General features: G+C 37.1%; 1 protein-coding gene across 1 annotated transcript in view; it reads right to left on the bottom strand.

The window, feature by feature from the left end:
• The window catches only part of LOC141362948 (uncharacterized), a 100,918-nt gene that overhangs the window by 44,657 nt on the left and 38,394 nt on the right, over positions 1–17,867 (bottom strand). The gene's annotated exons all lie outside the window — the stretch shown is intronic.

Here is a 17,867-nt window from a genome sequence, read left to right on the forward strand (position 1 = left end):
TTAAAAAAAACACAATCATTATAAATAATTATATACAAAGATTATAAACATCTATCACTAGCACTTATATAATTTTATTATTATTATGATCAGTTTAAATTCTTATGTTATAGTCTCTTTACAAATCATATTTCATCATCTGATAATAAAGACTGATCTGGCTCAGACATACAAAGAATCTCATGTTTGATATTAAATCAGTGTAAACCCTCGACATTCAATTCCAGAAGACACACAAAAGATGATTTCATTAGTAAGGAATAATTGACGACAGGCCATTTATTATAAGAAAATGTCATGCATAATTTTTAGAGTCAATTATTCCGCTTATTATAAAAATAGGCACCAGAGCAATATTTTTGGTAACCGTGGTATAAGAGGAATAATTGACTCATTTGAATTATTTTTTTTAAAAAGCACTCTGCTTAGCGTCGTGCCGCATAACCACCCTGGGTGTGCATTATTTTCTTATAATTCAATGGCCCGTTGTCAATTATTCCTTACTTAATATACACTAGTCAACATTTAAAGTGAATCAAAACCTTTTATAAAAGTTGTTTGAATAATACCTGATCTTACGGACCCCCAAATAGGACATGGAGAGTGTAGTTACGTGTGCGTGCGTGAAACTACCGTGTTTAGTTTTGCGTGCTCATGTGAAACTTTCGCGTGCGCACGTGAAACTAAACTTTAAAAAAAATCTGCACATAAAGGTTTTGCGTGAGCACATAAACTTTAGATTTTTTTTACTCCAATGTCACCTTAGGCCGGGGCTTGGTACAATCTTATCTAGATGAACTTTTTTGATCCACTTCAAATCAAAGTGTATATCAAGTATATCCATTTATTTCTTAATCTGTAGATGATTCTTACCTGTTTGTATTGTTGCTTTAGGAAACCTGTGGCGATAGTAAAACACACCAGCAGCTGTTAGAGCAACAATAACCAGGACACCAGCACATAATCCAACATATGAAGACAGACCTCTTTCTGTAATAAAAGAGAGAGAGAGATGCATTAATGTAACTCAATGTAATGTTCAACTAGTTTCTTTTTTACTTTCATTACAAGGCTCTACTGTAACTTCATTTTGGAAAAACTTAGGGGCACAAACCACTTTAGTTAATTTTTTGAGACAATATTAACGTGCCACAATATAACATGAACAATATGGGGGAATGCATAAAAAACTGAGCTTAAAATGACATCAAATGTCTTTCCGTAAAAAATGCCATTTGACTGGCATACAACTACATGTCTATCCCAGGATGGTGTGTATGTTCTATACTTTCATGAATATGCATCAGAGACTTCATGAGCAGAAAAGTGTTTTAGTCGCTTCATGAAATAAAGATTAAATCACTGTAGTCACATGATTTATTTTAAGGATGTCTTTTTAAGAACTTGACAGTTGTGAGTTGCATTACTCACTTGAATGGGTGAGTTATTAATAACAACGTTCTCATTTTTAGGTGAATTAATGCTTTTAAAGACAAAAGTTACTCACCACTGACATTAACACTGAATCTCCTCTGAATCGATCGTCTACTGCTGCTCATCTTCAGTTCATAAAGTCCAACATCTTCAGTTGTGATGTTTTTGATGGTGAGATCTCCAGTCTGATTATTTAGCGTCAGTCTGTCTCTGAATCTCCCATCAGCACCATCATATACCGCAAACATATTGTTTGATATTTCAGCTATCTGAAACTCATGGTCAGATGCAAACATCCACTGTATCAGATCATAGGTTTGTATTTCAGTATAAGTCTTTAAAGTGATCCAATCTCCCGTTATCACTGACACTGTCATCACTTTACCTGTAACAACACCAAACACATGAACATTACAGTCAGATGAACATAAAACAATACTGAAAAACAAACACACTGGGACAAAGAATGAAAATGATACATTTTAGAAGCACCTACTGCACATTTGTACATGAATATAATAAAAATTTACATCTGTTCAGTCCACTGTAAAACAAATAATACAATGCTTTAATCAAATGTGCAAGTTATTTTAACCATTTTTAACTATTATATTGTTAAAGTTATAACTTATCAACAAGTTTACTTAATTTGTTAAGATAAAGTAAAACAAAAACTTTTGTTGATATGAATATTTTTTCCGTGCATTCATTCCAGAAACCTAATAAAAGCCATGTTTATATCACATGGCCAGTATCATGTCATTGACAAAGAGTACGGTATATTTGTTTGCTTTATTTAAACACATTATGCAACCCAAACCATAACAACAACACAATCTATAGCCTACACTTGGTATACCCAGTAACTTACATTTCAAACATTCAAGGAGAGAAACAGCTTCACTTCCTATTTGAGGTTATTTCTCAGGAAGGAATATCAAATGTATATACACAAGCTGTTTCTCAATGTCAATGATACTTTCTTGGCAGGACTCTTTAGCATTCGGAGAAATGTAACAGGCTAGCAAGTGCACATCATTGCGTCATACGCAGGGGCGCCGTTAGCAATTTTGGGCCCTATGAAAGAATAGGAGGTCGGCCCCCAGTGCCCCCCACCATTTCGCACCAAACATACAACATGCAATTTCATAATACAGAAATATTTATTTTGCTATTGTTTTGACCACAATTAACAATATTTATAGAGACTTACAATGTCTGCAGCTAAGATAATTATGTGCAACGTAAATTTAATTGAAAAATACAGTAATCAAATAATCAGAGAAAATGCAACATTATTAAACATAGATTAAAGATAATTGTGACCCAATTAATAAGATAATTGGTTATTTGTGGTTTACTGTTTTCCACATAAAATCATCCTACATAGTTTAAAGAACATTTTGTCAAAATATAAACTTGATAACTTTAATGTTAACTGAGTAATGTCACAAATCATAGTGAAAAATAATGCTTGAAATCAAATTGTGATGCTTTTTATCTCACAATAAGATTTGAGGCTTTAGTCTGATTTTCAGAGGTCAGTCACAGTGACATATACTGTATACTTGAGCTGTTACACACATCAATGACATTGTAACATTTAAAAATGGCGAACAACAACAATGCATCTTTTCTATACAGTTACATTATGCCTCAAATAAGACTGTGTCAAAACACTTGACCAAAGCTTGTATTATAATTATTAGCAATATTTATAAGATGAGTAACAGATTTCACACACCAGCAGCTACAGTAAAGCAAAAATAACAACAGATCATTGAAACCGAGAAAACAGCTATGCTCTTAAATGAGTCTTCAGACTTTTATTAATCAACGGGACTCTAAAATGAAATGAATGACAACTATAGCACATTACGACATAGATTTCCATTGATTTCTTAAAGCTGTTGCAAGGTGAGAAGCTTTAATATACATAACTGGACTAGTTTAGCCTTCATTGCATTTCAGTTTTATCACAATCAACTCGTTTCTCGACTGCATAAAAATCCTTCCTTGGCATATTGCGTTACAAAACATTAGAGTGTGTAACCGATCGCATTTCTAGTTTATGTTAATTAGCTTATACGGGCTACGTTAATTAAAACAGCTTATAAGGGCTGACTTCGCGTTAGAATCATAACACAAAACAGGGAACGTAAATCACCTTGTGTTTTTTTAAACTGAGGTGAACAGAGCGAAGACTTTACAGTGGAAAGAAAACTGCATTGTATTGCTTCAGCGTCACATTGTGTAAACTGCATTTATAGTAAGGAAGTGCACATATGCAGATATCATAGCAAATAGCAGTAAATACACACACCTTGCTCTCTTGTGAAGTTCACTCCGCACTGTGAGTCCGTGGCGTGGATTAACGAAGGCGCTAAAACTCAGAGTAAAGACGGGGCGGAGCTAAGAGGGCTCAGCTTAAAGGGGGTTGCGTTTGCGGCACTGTCCTTGGCTGGGGCCCCAAAAAATTAATGGGCCCTTAGAATCGTCCTAACTTTTCCCCCCTTTACGGCGCCCCTGGTCATACGTCAATGAAAATGTGTGCATTCGGCGCTACATGCATAGGATTGTGGGTGATTTCAGTGTGCAAAGAGCGCGAAGGATACACATATGCATCCTTTCCTGTATATGGGATATTTCTTGAACGAAGGACTCAGTCCTTGGTTTAAATTCCGAGGTTAGTCGACATTGGAACAGTCCTTAGACAGATGTCGATGACATAGCATCCTCAAAATTCTGGCTTCCGAGGATCCTTTCTTGACATTGAGAAACGGCTACAGTATTTTAAACCCGTAAAAAAGATGGACGACGCAACATCGCCTCCTTCCATTGTAATGAATTGAAACCATAATGTCTAACCATGATCGCCGCCATGTAACACAAAAACGTCAGTTTGGAGTGAGGGGCAACCTTCCGATCTCTCTGATGAAGTCATTACGGAAGTGACTTAAACTGCAATTCATCGACTGGTTGCTTGAGGCTGGCTCCAAAAGGGAGTCAGTTCCCATATACCCCCATGTTAAAATGCCCAACTTTACAGTAGAAAAAAATATGTTTACAGCCTTTTACAACAAGTGTTTTTGGTCTATATAGCTAATTTTACCCTTCATGACAACTGTAAGGGGGTGAATTTTTCTGTAAATCCTCCGTATAACTTATATTAAGCCTTACAGTTCTGCATAATTAAGGGCGTGGCCGCTTGAGTGAGTTGTTACTAGAGTCGCAACCACCTCAGCTTCACCCATGCCCCGCCTCTTTACCCATTTTCGGATATCTGCGAGTGATGTGTGGGCAAGATTGTGACGGCAAGCGCCCCTACTTTAGTCTTCAAAAACAATCTTCAGAAACCTAGGGGTGACGACACTACGTCCATCTTTTTTTACAGTCTATAGCAGGGTTCCCCAAATCTTACCCCGGAGCACTGCATAGTTTAGCTCCAACCCTGATCAAACACACCTGAGCAAGCTAATCAATCTCTTCATGATAACTAGAAAATAACAGGTAAGTTTGATTAGGGTTGGACCTAAACTCTGTAGTGCTCTGGCCCTCCAGGGTAAAATTTGGGGAACCCTAGTCTATGGTTTGGAGCCAGGGCAAGTGCAGAAGGAATCGTCCATGGAGCCACACCAATCATAACGACACGCCCCATTTCTATAGCATCAAATTAGCTAAAATAAAACTTAGCACAAAAATGAACACTTGAACATATATCAACGTGATAACAACTATCTTAAAAGACAAAAAACATATTTTGGAAAATTATATTGGAAGTGTAATTTTTTTATTATTTAGAGCAGTGTCCCATTTGTTTGAATGGAGAGGGTGGGGTTTATGACTTGTACTGCAGCCAACCACCAGGGGGTGATCAAAGAGCCAGGTGCTTCACTTTTTAGGGCGTATGAGGCACACCAGATTAAACTAGACAAAAGTAGACTCAAAAGACTCACCACTGACAGTAACTGTGAATGATTGATGTACGGTATAACTACCACTGGTGCTGCTGAGATCTACTTCATAATGTCCAGAGTGTTGAGTTGTGATGTCTGTAATGGTGAGAGATCCAGTATGAACATTCAGCTGCAGATTATCTCTGAATCTCACACCATGAGCATCATCAAATGTAGAGAAGAAAGCAGTGTTTCTGTTGAGTTCAGCTATAATAGAGTGAAACATCCACAGTATCACATCATATTTCTTAATATCAGGATCATCAGTGTGTAGAGTAACAGAATCTCCCTCCATCACTGACACTGACTTCATCTCATCTGTATCAACATCAATCACATCTGTAGAAAGAAATTAAAATGATGGACAGAGACTTTACATCTATTATAAAAACCATAATGATGTATTTAATTCCCTTACGAAAATTAACCATGTTTTTTGTGGTAAAAGTGAAATAATATGGTTTTTGGTGTATTGAATACTATCAGCAAAACAATGGTTAAACTATGTTTTTTTTAACTGTAGTAAAACCATGGTTAATTTTCATAAGGGTTTTTCATGTAAAGCTTGATATATACTCACTAACTCTGAATGTTTTTCTTTTAATCCTCACTCTGGAAAACTCTAGTTTATAAATTCCAGTGTGTTGAGTTGTGATGTCTGTGATGGTGAGATCTCCAGTATGATCGTTTATCTTCAGTCTGTCTCTGAATCTCCCATCAAGAACATCAGCATATACTGAAATTAAATTGGCCTCACGGTTTATTTCAGCTATGCGATCCTCATTCTCACCAAACCTCCAATCTATTAAATCATCTGTCTGTATTCCAGTAATATCAGTGTGTAGAGTAAGAGAATCTCCCTCCATCACTGACACTGACTTCACTTCATCACCAAACACACCTGCACACACAAACAGAGACAATCTGAATACAATACCATGTGAAACATTTTACAAATGCTTCTAAAGAAATCTAACAGAGAAACATTTAATATCAATATCTGAATCAATATAACATGATATACATACATGCCTCAATCTTAAACCCAAAATTGCAATTATTATATAATTAAACAAATGCACATTTATGAAACCAAAACTGTTGCATGTTGATAAACAAACTTACCGTTGATGGATAAAAAGGCGATGAAGAGTAAAGTGAATCTTTTCATGTTGAGTCAAGTATTTTAGTGTCTGATCTCTGAGCGTTAGTCAGTAACAGACACCTTAAAACCATACAAAGAGACTTTTATACTGATGGAGATTCACTGGTGTCAGCATGTGAAATATCCGGTTGGTGTAATGCAGAGTCTGTCTCCACTGCTTCCCTCTACAGTCTGGCCCTGTCCGAAATGGCACACTTCATGTGGATCTCGTGGCCTTAAATTGCGCGAACTCACTGAGTCTACGAGTCCATAGGGTGACCCATCTGTAATTTTTATGATTTGAAGTGTGCTCATTAGCGCCCCCTTTGCACCCTTGATGCGGTCATCGGTGAAGCCCACACTGCAGTAGGCTTCGCGCACTTTACCAACCCAGAAGTCCTTGCGAAAATGAATCCGACTGATCAGGAGTCCGAAGGGAGAAGTTCGCACTGATGGACAATTTTCAGCGTGAAGCTCAAGTCTGTACCAAAATATGTCCCGGTGCACCCTCTTGGACTCGTGTTAAAGTTTTCTAAGGTCTGCACTACATGATGTCATCAAAGTGTGGACTCTCCCCTTTTTACGTATTACTTATTTTATTTAACATTTATTTACCCATGAATCACTTCAATTCAAATCTTTTACAACTGCGTTCTGTAAAAACAGTTATTATATGTGATACACAAACGGTTAACAAATCTAAAAAATGTTACGTTTTAAGGCTCTTGTTGGTGAAATAGATTTAAATATATTTTCCCTGCTTTATATATTTGAAATCAAATAAGATTTGTCAAAAGTAATCTAAATGTAATCCAAAAGTAGTCAGATTACATTACCAACGATGTGTGACAGAGATTATATTACTAAATACAAATTTTGCCATGTAATCCGTAATCAGTAATGGATTACAATTCATAAGTAATCTACCCAGCTCTTGAAGTGTTTTATGCACCTTTGTTCATTTCGAGTGTGTCTGAAATGCTGCAATGTTATTGCAAGATCACAGCATGACATGGCAATATTAAAGGACTGGAAAAGAAAGGAGACACTGACCTGTTAAAAGGGTGCCAGTTCGAGCTCGACAGATAAAAGAGACCGAGATACACAACTGAAACTGACTCTCTGAAACTCCAACTCCTCCCCAGTTTCTAGCCGATGATCACTTCACTTTATTACCAAACAGAGACACAAACAGAGACAGATTTCACACAGTCAATTTAACCTATTAGACAGAAGACAACCCATTACAAAAAGCATAAAACTAATTAACAATATCTTTGTAAAAAAAACTTCTTGTATCACTTACCAAGCAAACGGCAGAAGCACAAAAAGAAAAAAACAAACATGGGAAACATTTTCTTCAGCAGGTCAGATGAATCACTCAACAGCTTTAGTGAGATAATCTTACAGCTGTCTAAAGTTGCGTAAAGACAACACTGGTAATGATGTTAACCGTTTTAACCTTCACCTGTTTTTAACCCCCGCCCCCTATGATATGTCATCATAAATCATCTGTCAACTTTTCAACCATACATGTAACATTATTATAATTACACTTTTATAAACTTTTCATTATTTCTAAAATAATTAAAAGCTCTAAAGATTATTTTTCAGTGCAAACATAAGGGAAAAAAACTGCTATGACCACCTCCTCAATGCGCATGCTCAGTAAATCGTGTAAATGTCAAGAGCTGTAGAGTTCACTGAACAACACTAAAGACTTTATCACAACTGTAAAGTGAAACTAAAATGCTTCTCGTGTTTGTTTTCTTCTGCTGTTTGGTTGGTAAGTTATAAACACACTTTAATCATTTATTACAGCAGTTCTTAATAATATTTTAAATAGTTTAAAAGGATACAAAAAAAGTGTTAATTTCTTATTAAGATGTTGTTTCTTTGTATTTAACTCTAATGAACTTTAATTCGTTCATAAATAATATAAATTTCTCATTATCACTTTGCATGAAATAAGACTTTGTTTAAAAGTAAATAATAATAACGCAATTAAGTCATCATACTTTCTTTTCGGCTGGCTTTTTGGTTTATTAGTTCCACTTTCTGTCTTGTTTTTTTCTGCTGGTGTCGAATCTCCAGTTTTCTTTTTATTCTGTGTCACGAACTTATCCATTGTTAACTTTTATACCCGTTACCACCAATACCACCTCTCCACATTAAAGTTTTTGTTTCGCTTCACTGTTAGACTTAACTGTTTTCTACAGTTACTTACCACAAAATGCCCAGTAAAATACCATTATTTTCTTTTCCAGTTCATTATATGCATTGCATTATGGGTATTAAAATTTAATTTACAGTGATTTACTGTATGTTTTGAATTTGCGGTAGACTGCTGTAAAACAGCAGCAGTTGTGCTACTGTAGTTTAATAAAATAGTGTTATAAAAGCATATAAAATGGAAAAATAAAATATATCTATGAAAGGAAATACATTTTATTTGTTATGCTTTTAGCAGTGAAGCAAATTTCAAAATGTGAATTGGTTTTCAGCAGTGTAAATAATTTATTGAGAATTGTAGATAGAAACAAGAAAGGGATTATGGATAAATGTTTGACCGTCAGATTTGAATTTGACCTCAAGACTTCAAAACACTAGTGACGCCAAGATTTCACTCCTCGAAGTGCCGGGAGAGTGACAGAAGAGGCTACTTGGGGAGTGTAGTGAGTAACTTTTATTTGGTGACTCTGTGGCACTGTGGTAGTGTTACGGACCTATGACACAGGCGACCCAGGTTCGATTCCCCTTCAAGGCAACATTTTTCCTAAAACGAGATTACGGTAAGGGTATGTTACTGTAAAATGGAACTGCGGTAAAGGCATCATACTGTAAAAACATGTACAGTTATGGTACTGTAATGGGGCAGTTACACGTTGCTAGTGAGTTACCGCATATATACAATAAAAAGTCTAACAGTGTTCAATTAACATTCTGACATTAATTCATTCTTGTAGGCTTTTATTCAGCGTAATGTTTTCTTCACAGTCCGATGTCGTTTTAGGTTCATAATTAAATGTGTTGTTTTAAGTGTATGGTCAATAAATAAACAATTTAATATAGAGATGGGCACAAAAATTTCCTTGTAAACACTTGTAATGTTCCTATTCCCCACCAGTGAGTTCCCCACACTTTGAGAAATGCGTATGTAGGCTATCCATACATTTACAGCAATTAAAAACCTGCTAATTTCACTTCCATGACTGAAAGAAAACGACAACCAGCAAAAAATAACAAATTCAAAACGAATAAAAACAGCACAATTTTTAACATCAATCTTAAATTGGTGGTCTTCTTCCTCCACTTAGTTTTTCATTTTACATATTTCACCATCTAGGCAAGGCAAGGCAAGGCAAGGCAAGTTTATTTGTATAGCACATTTCATACACAGAGGTCATTCAAAGTGCTTTACATAGAAATGAGAAAATCAAATATAAAATATAAATTAAAAGAAAATAAATGTGATTTTAATAAAAACTGTTTAAATGTATGAAAAGAATAAAACAGGAATACAAGTATAAAACTGTTAAAAATAAAAATAAGAATAAAAACAAGAGAAATAAAAATAATTAAAATAGTGCATATAAAATATAGTGCAATCAGTTCGGACGCAGCATAGTGCTCATTCAGCAAATGCATAGCTAAACAGATGTGTTTTGGGTCTGGATTTGAATGTGACTACTGTTGGAGCACATCTGATCTCTTCTGGAAGATGGTTCCAGCTGCGACTGGCATAATAGCTAAAAGCTGACTCTCCTTGCTTTGAGTGAACCCTTGGTATTTCTAGCTGATGTGATCCTAATGATCTGAGTGATCTGTTGGGTTTATATTCAATGAGCATATCAACAATGTATTGAGGTCCTAGTCCATTGAGTGATTTATATACCATTAATAATACTTTAAAATCAATCCTAAATGTAACTGGTAGCCAGTGTAGAGACCTGAGGACTGGTGTGATATGTTCATATTTTCTGGTTCTGCTCAGAATCCTGGCAGCAGCGTTCTGAATGAGCTGGAGCTGTCTAATGGTCTTTTTGGGAAGGCCAGTGAGGAGGCCATTACAATAATCCACCCTGCTGGTGATAAAAGCATGCACAAGTTTCTCTAAGTCTTGTCTGGAAACAAAGCATCTAATTCTTGCAATATTTTTGAGATGATAATATGCTGATTTAGTTATTGCTTTGACATGACTACTGAAACTAAGGTCCGACTCCAGAATCACACCAAGATTCCTGACTTGATTTTTAGTTGTTTGACCCCTAGCGTCAAGGTATGCATTCACCTTGAGAACTTCATCTTTGTTTCCAAATGCAATGACTTCAGTTTTCTCTTTGTTTAACTGAAGAAAGTTTTGGCACATCCAACTGTTAACTTCATCAATGCATTTGCACAGGGAGTCAATGGGGCTGTAGTCGTTAGGGGATAGAGCTAAGTAGATCTGAGTGTCGTCTGCATAACTGTGATAGGCAATTTTGTTCTCTCTCATTATTTGGCTTAGTGGGAGCATATACAGGTTGAACAGGAGTGGTGCTAGAATTGAGCCTTGCGGGACTCCGCATGTCATGGATGTCCACTCAGATTTATGGCCACCTATACTTACATAATAACCTCTCCCTTCTAAGTATGACCTGAACCATTTTAGGACCATCCCAGAAAGCCCGACCCAGTTTTCCAGCCTGTCAAGAAGTATGTTGTGATCGACAGTGTCAAAAGCAGCACTGAGGTCGAGTAGCACCAGCACTGATAGTTTGCCTGTGTCTGTATTGAGGCGAATATCATTTATGATCTTTATGAGCGCTGTCTCTGTACTGTGGTGTGGTCTGAAACCAGATTGAAAAATGTCAAAGTAACCATTAGAAATTAAGAATTTGTTCAGCTGATTGAAAACAACTTTTTCAATGATCTTGCCTATGAAAGGAAGATTTGAGATTGGTCTGTAGTTGCTCAATACAGTGTTATCTAGGCTGCTCTTTTTCAGGAGGGGCTTAACAACTGCAGTTTTAAGGGACTTTGGAAAAGTGCCAGAGATAAGTGATGAATTTACCACTTCTAGGAGATCTGCTTCTAAACAGTTAAAGACACTTTTGAAAAAAGATGTTGGGATTGTGTCAAGGGCGCAGGTTGATGTTTTAAGATGTTTTACTGTTTCTTCCAGAATTTTACCATCAACTGCTTCGAAATCAGACATCGTAACTACTTTCTGATGTTGTGATCTGACTTGTCCGACCCCGGCGCAGCTCAAGGATGTGCTGATCACCTTTCTGATATTATTGATTTTCTCAGAGAAGAAGTTAGCAAACTCACTGCATTTGCTGTCTGAGAGCATTTCACTTGGAATGTGACTTGGGGGGGTTGTTAGTCTCTCTATAGTAGTAAAAAGAGTGCGTGTGTTATTTATGTTGTTGTTTATAATATTTGAAAAGAAAGTCTGTCTAGCTTTGCCTAGTTCCACACTGAAAGCACGAAGGCTGTCTTTATAGATATGATAATGGACTACAAGTTTTGTCTTCCGCCACATGCGCTCAGCTTTTCTGCATTGTCTCTTCATATTCTGCACCTCTGTTGAGTTTCTCCAAGGTGATTTTTGCCTGCCATTCTTCTTCCTGACATTCACAGGAGCAATATCATCAATTGCACTCTTAACTTTCGAATTAAAGGAGTCAAGGAGAAAATCAACAGAGTCTGCAGATATGCTTGGTGTTAAAGATATAGCCTTCATAAATAGCACACTGGTGTTCTCATTTAAGCATCTCTTTTTGACAGACACAGATTTAGTTTCAATAGTAGGAGAGATTACTATATCAAAGAAAATACAGAAATGATCAGACAGTGCTACATCCTTAATAACAATTGATGAGATGTTTAAACCCTTACTGATAATTAAATCTAGAGTGTGTCCACGATTGTGTGTGGGTCCATGTACATGTTGAGTCAAATCAAAAGTATTTAAAACAGTTGTGACATCTTTTGCCATAATACTGTCTGGCTTATCTATGTGAATGTTAAAATCTCCAGCAATAGCAAAACAGTCAAACTCTGAGGAAATCGTTGATAACAGTTCTGTAAAGTCCTCAACAAATGCTGGAGAGTATTTTGGGGGCCTGTAAATAATGATCAGTAGAATGCGTGGGGTACCTTTCAACACAATACCTAGATATTCAAAAGACGGGTAATTCCCAAATGACACTTGCTTACATTGAAAGACATCTTTAAAAAGAGAAGCTACACCTCCCCCTCTCCTATTAGTTCTGCAGACATTCATAAAAGTAAAGTTAGGAGGGGCTGTTTCATTAAGGACTGTTGCACTGTAGCTTTCTTCTAGCCATGTTTCATTTAGAAACATAAAATCCAGGTTGTTTGTGGTTATTAAGTCGCTGACTAGAAGTGATTTATTTTTAAGTGAACAGATGTTTAAAAGTGCTAACTTAACAGTACTAATTTTTTCCCTAACAGAGATCTTAGTTTGATATATCACAGGCAGCAGATTAGATTGATTTGCCACACGGTTTGATACAGCCTTAGGCTTTCTATCATGTACTAAAACAGAAATAGAGAAATATATAGGTACACTGAGTTCCTGCTTTTTATGTATACAATTGAAAGTATTAGTATTTTCATAGCAGAAACTCGACACACATCACTGAGAGCCGTTATCAGTTGTTTTTGGTTCACCTACAGCAGATGGAGGAGGGTGTGTGTCTTGGCGTTGTGTCTGAGACCGAAGAGCTCTCACAGGACGAGGAGGGGGAGCTGGGCCCACTGGTTTTGGTGGTTGTGGGGCTTGCCGTTTTCTGGTCGAAAGCTGGGGGCTCGCAGCAATAGAGTGGGATAGTTTAGTTCCAGCATAAACCAGTTCCTCCATTTTTCCGGAGAAGGTCAAAAGTGGGGATGCTGGAGAGAGGAATGACATATCTAGTGAGGAGGAGTCCTGTTGCTCTGATGTAACCGGAGGCTGTGATATGTAGTCCTGGTTTCCCTGGCTGTTTTCCAGGAAGTCGTCCTTGGGTGCTGAATCTTGGAGCAGTTCTAATCTGACACAGTCTGACTGTGGTGAGCTCTGTGGGCATGACTCAGCTGAGATTGTGTCCATGAGCAGTGGTTGTTGTGGCTGCGTGGTGTTATCTCTGTCCTTGTGGGATATGTCGACGTCATGTCCATTTAGGTGTTGAAGAGAAGTCCTGTGGTCATTCATACTCTGTCCAGGTGTGTGTGTGCCATTCAGGTTGAGTGGATTGGCACACACTGCTGAAGGATGATGAAGGGAGAAATAGATATTGTCCTTTAGCACTCTTGCACCCAGTCTGTTTGGGTGGATGCCATCCTGTTTAAATAGTTGTCTCTGACTCCAGAAAAGATTGAAGTTGTTGATAAAGTTCAGTCCCTTTATGTTGCAGGTTTTTTGCAGCCATGTATTAAGTCCAAGCAACCGTGAAAACCTATTTGTTCCTCTTGCTGGAAGTGGTCCACTGATGAACGGCTGAACTTTCACTGTTCTGAGTGTTTCAAAAAGTTTGTTGAAATCCCTCTTAAGGAGTTCAGATTGCTCTTTGTGAATATCATTCTTCCCCACATGAATGACAACTCGATTTACAGTCTTATGTTTCATCAGAATGTTTTGAAGTTCCCTGTTTACATCAGAAACGGTTGCTTGTGGAAGGCAGCACGTAGTTGAGTCCCTGTTGAAAATGTTTCTGATAAGTGAGTCGCCCAATATCAGAGTTCTGGGCTCGGATGCGCTCTGCGCTGAGTGCCGCTGTCTGCTCGATCTTGAGCGGCGGTTAGCATCAGTGTAAGCTGCTGGCTGATTGGATCGGTGTTCAATCACATTTATCACATTTGGGGATTCCTCACTCATATTCATTAATATTTCAAATCTGTTCTCAAGATGTATAGGTGGTGGTAGAAAGTCAGTGTTTGCAATCCTTGTCATAGCTGTATCTGGGGTAGAGGAAGCTACTGCAGCAAAATGTGATGCTCGTGACAGTCTGATTTCTCGAGTGATTTTGGGTCTTGCTCCCTGTTTGTACCATTGATTGGTGTGTTGATCATTAGATTCATGGGACTCACCGGCTGTATGCTGAGGGCGTCCATGATGACGAAGCTCTGTTGTGTGTTCCGTCTGGTTTTGTAGTCCTGTAAGTAACTTTGTTTCAAGAACAGCAATCCTTTGTAAAAGTCTGTGGCAGTTTGTGCAGCAAGTAGATTTTTGATGAGGCATTTCTTTTTCTTATCCTTTTGAATGAAGGCAGCTGTGTTTTTCCTTCTGGAATGTAAGCTGATGGCGGTGGGAGGCTAGACAGATGAAAAATGCCGCTTTTTTGTAATCCTCCAGTCCCGAAAGTTTAACGTTGATGCCAAGCTTTGTTGTTTGAGCACTATGCTGATTTGCTGATTTGCTGAAGTTAAAATTATAAGATAAAATATAAAAAGCGATAGAGCAAAGCGCAGAGCAGTAAGCAAGAGCGTCCGAACAGTAGCGAAGCTGTAGGAGTGAATCTAAATAGTGAATTGGCAGAACTGGCTTTTAAAGGGGATGGGAGATGAGACTTCCATTGGTTATTGCAGGTTACGCCCAAAACACACCTATTACGAGAATAGGAACAACCCTTTTAGACTGTGTGCCAGACGCACAAACCATTTTTCCTGTTGTTAAATTAACAAAAGTGGATTCAGACACACCCTTTGAGACCATGTGCTTTAGACCATTTTTGACCGAATTACCTTTTTTTTAAGTCTTAATTTGGCCACAACTTTCTCTGTGTTTCAGCAAATGTAATGATTTTTGGTGACAAATATAATTTGGCCAAAAAAGCCACTAAATTAAACGGCTGTAAAAAAAGTCAGATAATTTTTTATTTTTTTGCAAAAATCTGTTAATCAACCGCAGTACTAATCAAAACTACCAAATGTTTACAAAAAATACATTTAACTCTTTAATTGCCAAGTTCATAAGTGATGTCACTGATTTGGGAGAAAAAACACAAAAGGGTTAAAATAGGGCCCTTTATGTTTCTGTTAAAGATAAATCTGCCTCTGTTTGTGTGTTTCAGGTGTGTTTGGTGCTGAAGTGAAGTCAGTGTCAGTGATGGAGGGAGATTCTGTTACTCTACACACGCATACTAAACTACAGACAGATGATGTGATACAGTGGATGTTTGGACCCGAAGAGACTCTCATAGCTCGAATCAATAAACCAGCTAATAAGACATCAATATATGCTGATGTCCTTGATGGGAGATTCAGAGACAGACTGCAGGTGAATAATCAGACTGGAGATCTCACCATCACAAACATCTCAACTCAACACACTGGACTTTATAATATAACTATCACTGGCAAGCAGAAGACCTCATACAGATTCAATGTTACTGTCTATGGTGAGTAAACTGCATGTCCTTTCTATTACTGCACATATTTGAGTATATATCAGACCTACAGATTCAGTTACAGTAATGACTCACTCTTTTATTATTCGTTACAGGTTTCTCCTCAGATCATAAAGTTGTGATCTGTTGTGCTGCTGTTGGATTTCTGATGATTGTCACTTCAGTCGTGATTTTCTGGATCTACAGGAAACACAAAAACATAGAAGGCAAGTGTCATCTAGTGCAAATATAGCTGTATAAAACAAAACTCAATAATACTTATAAGAGCACTTTTATAAAAAGAGTTTAAGTATTTGATACGTTTGTAATAGCAACAGTTCAGAGCGGTGGAGAGGAGATCACGTACACAGATCCATCATTCTGTAAAAGACAAACACATAAACCGGTGAGATCATTCATGTCATGTGTTGTGCCTCTGTCTGTATCCTTACCTGTATTCTGCATGATTTACAGTATTTATATGTGACCAAGTTTAGTTTGCATTTTCGTTTTAATGGATGAGTTTTTATTTTAGCATACAATACAATATGAGTACCCAATAATACTTGAAGTGTGCACTACACAAGAAGAAGAAAGAAAAAAGAACAAATATGAGTCTTTGAGATGTTTGTTGTTAGCATGAAAACTCTTGTAAACAGGTTAAAGTTCTTCAGGTATGTGCTAAAACAGAAACTGTCTAGACAGGAAACTTAACCTTCAGAAGCGTAAAGAGGAAATAGTCTGAAGGAGGTAAAATGTAAGAGCAGAAACAAATAATCCTGCTATTAGTAACCATATCATGTTTCTTTAAAAATTACAGTATTACTAGCAGCTGTTTGCCAGTAACTTACTGTAGATTTAAATGTACGTTAAAGTTAAATAAACATTAAATATTAACAAGTCTTTTTATCTTTACACAATAAAACTATAAAATAACAGCCTCATGCAAAGCATTCTGGGAACCAAAATCGAAAGAAAAATGTTGATAAAGGATTTTGGTTCCCTTACAGCAGTGTTTCCCAATCCTGGTCCTCACGTACACCCTCCCAGAATGTTTTGGATGTATTCTTATTTAAAACACTTGATTCAACTCATCAGCTCATTAGGAAAACATGTTAACTATTCTGAAATGAGGCTGATGAGATGAAAGATGTAATACAGTAAGTTACTGGCAAACCACATAAAAAATGTACAGTATCTCAAGAGAAAGTCTCAGATCTTCAATACAAGCATGCATGCATATAACAACATTCTGATTTAAAAACAGACAGAATTAAAGATTTGATTGTTATGAAATGTTTGTGTTTATGTGTACAGATAGCTCCAGTGGAGGATGAGGTGGTGTATGCAGGCTTTCAATAAAACGAACATTGAAGGAGGAGATGGGGAGGAGGAGGGATGCCAGAAAAATTGCTGCTGGACCCAGAGGCCGGAAGGCTGACTTATACACCCATAATAATGATTGCAGGCCTGAATGTTTAGGTCCTCTCGAACCTACATTTAGAACTACATTTAACAAATTTGATTGCCTTTCACTTCAAAACCTATTAGTGCATGCACAAGTCTTGTGTCATTCGTCACTGTCCTGAATAAAAACAAAAGGCTCAGAAATTCAGCCAATATCCTTGTTGAGTAAATCTCCTTTAACCAGATTTAAAACTCTTCCGCCTTGACATGCGTGTGTCGTCGATCTTCAGATTCATCTAACATGCAACCTGATTTTTTATCTTGACTAGTGATGAGTTGCTGTGTATCACCACTGGGAAAATAAGACAATCGCTGTCTGTTTCATGGCGATTTGAAAATGCTGTATTACCTTTATAACACATACTGAACAATATCCATACAAGAGGTGTCTAGAAGCTGTAATCACCAACAAAGGCTTTTCGACAAAAGTATTAAATAAAGTGTGTACTTATTCCCTGTGTCATTTCCCTTTATTTATTATGACTCAACTTA

This window comes from Misgurnus anguillicaudatus, unplaced genomic scaffold (assembly GCF_027580225.2).
Source record: "Misgurnus anguillicaudatus unplaced genomic scaffold, ASM2758022v2 HiC_scaffold_31, whole genome shotgun sequence".
NCBI lineage: Eukaryota > Metazoa > Chordata > Actinopteri > Cypriniformes > Cobitidae > Misgurnus > Misgurnus anguillicaudatus.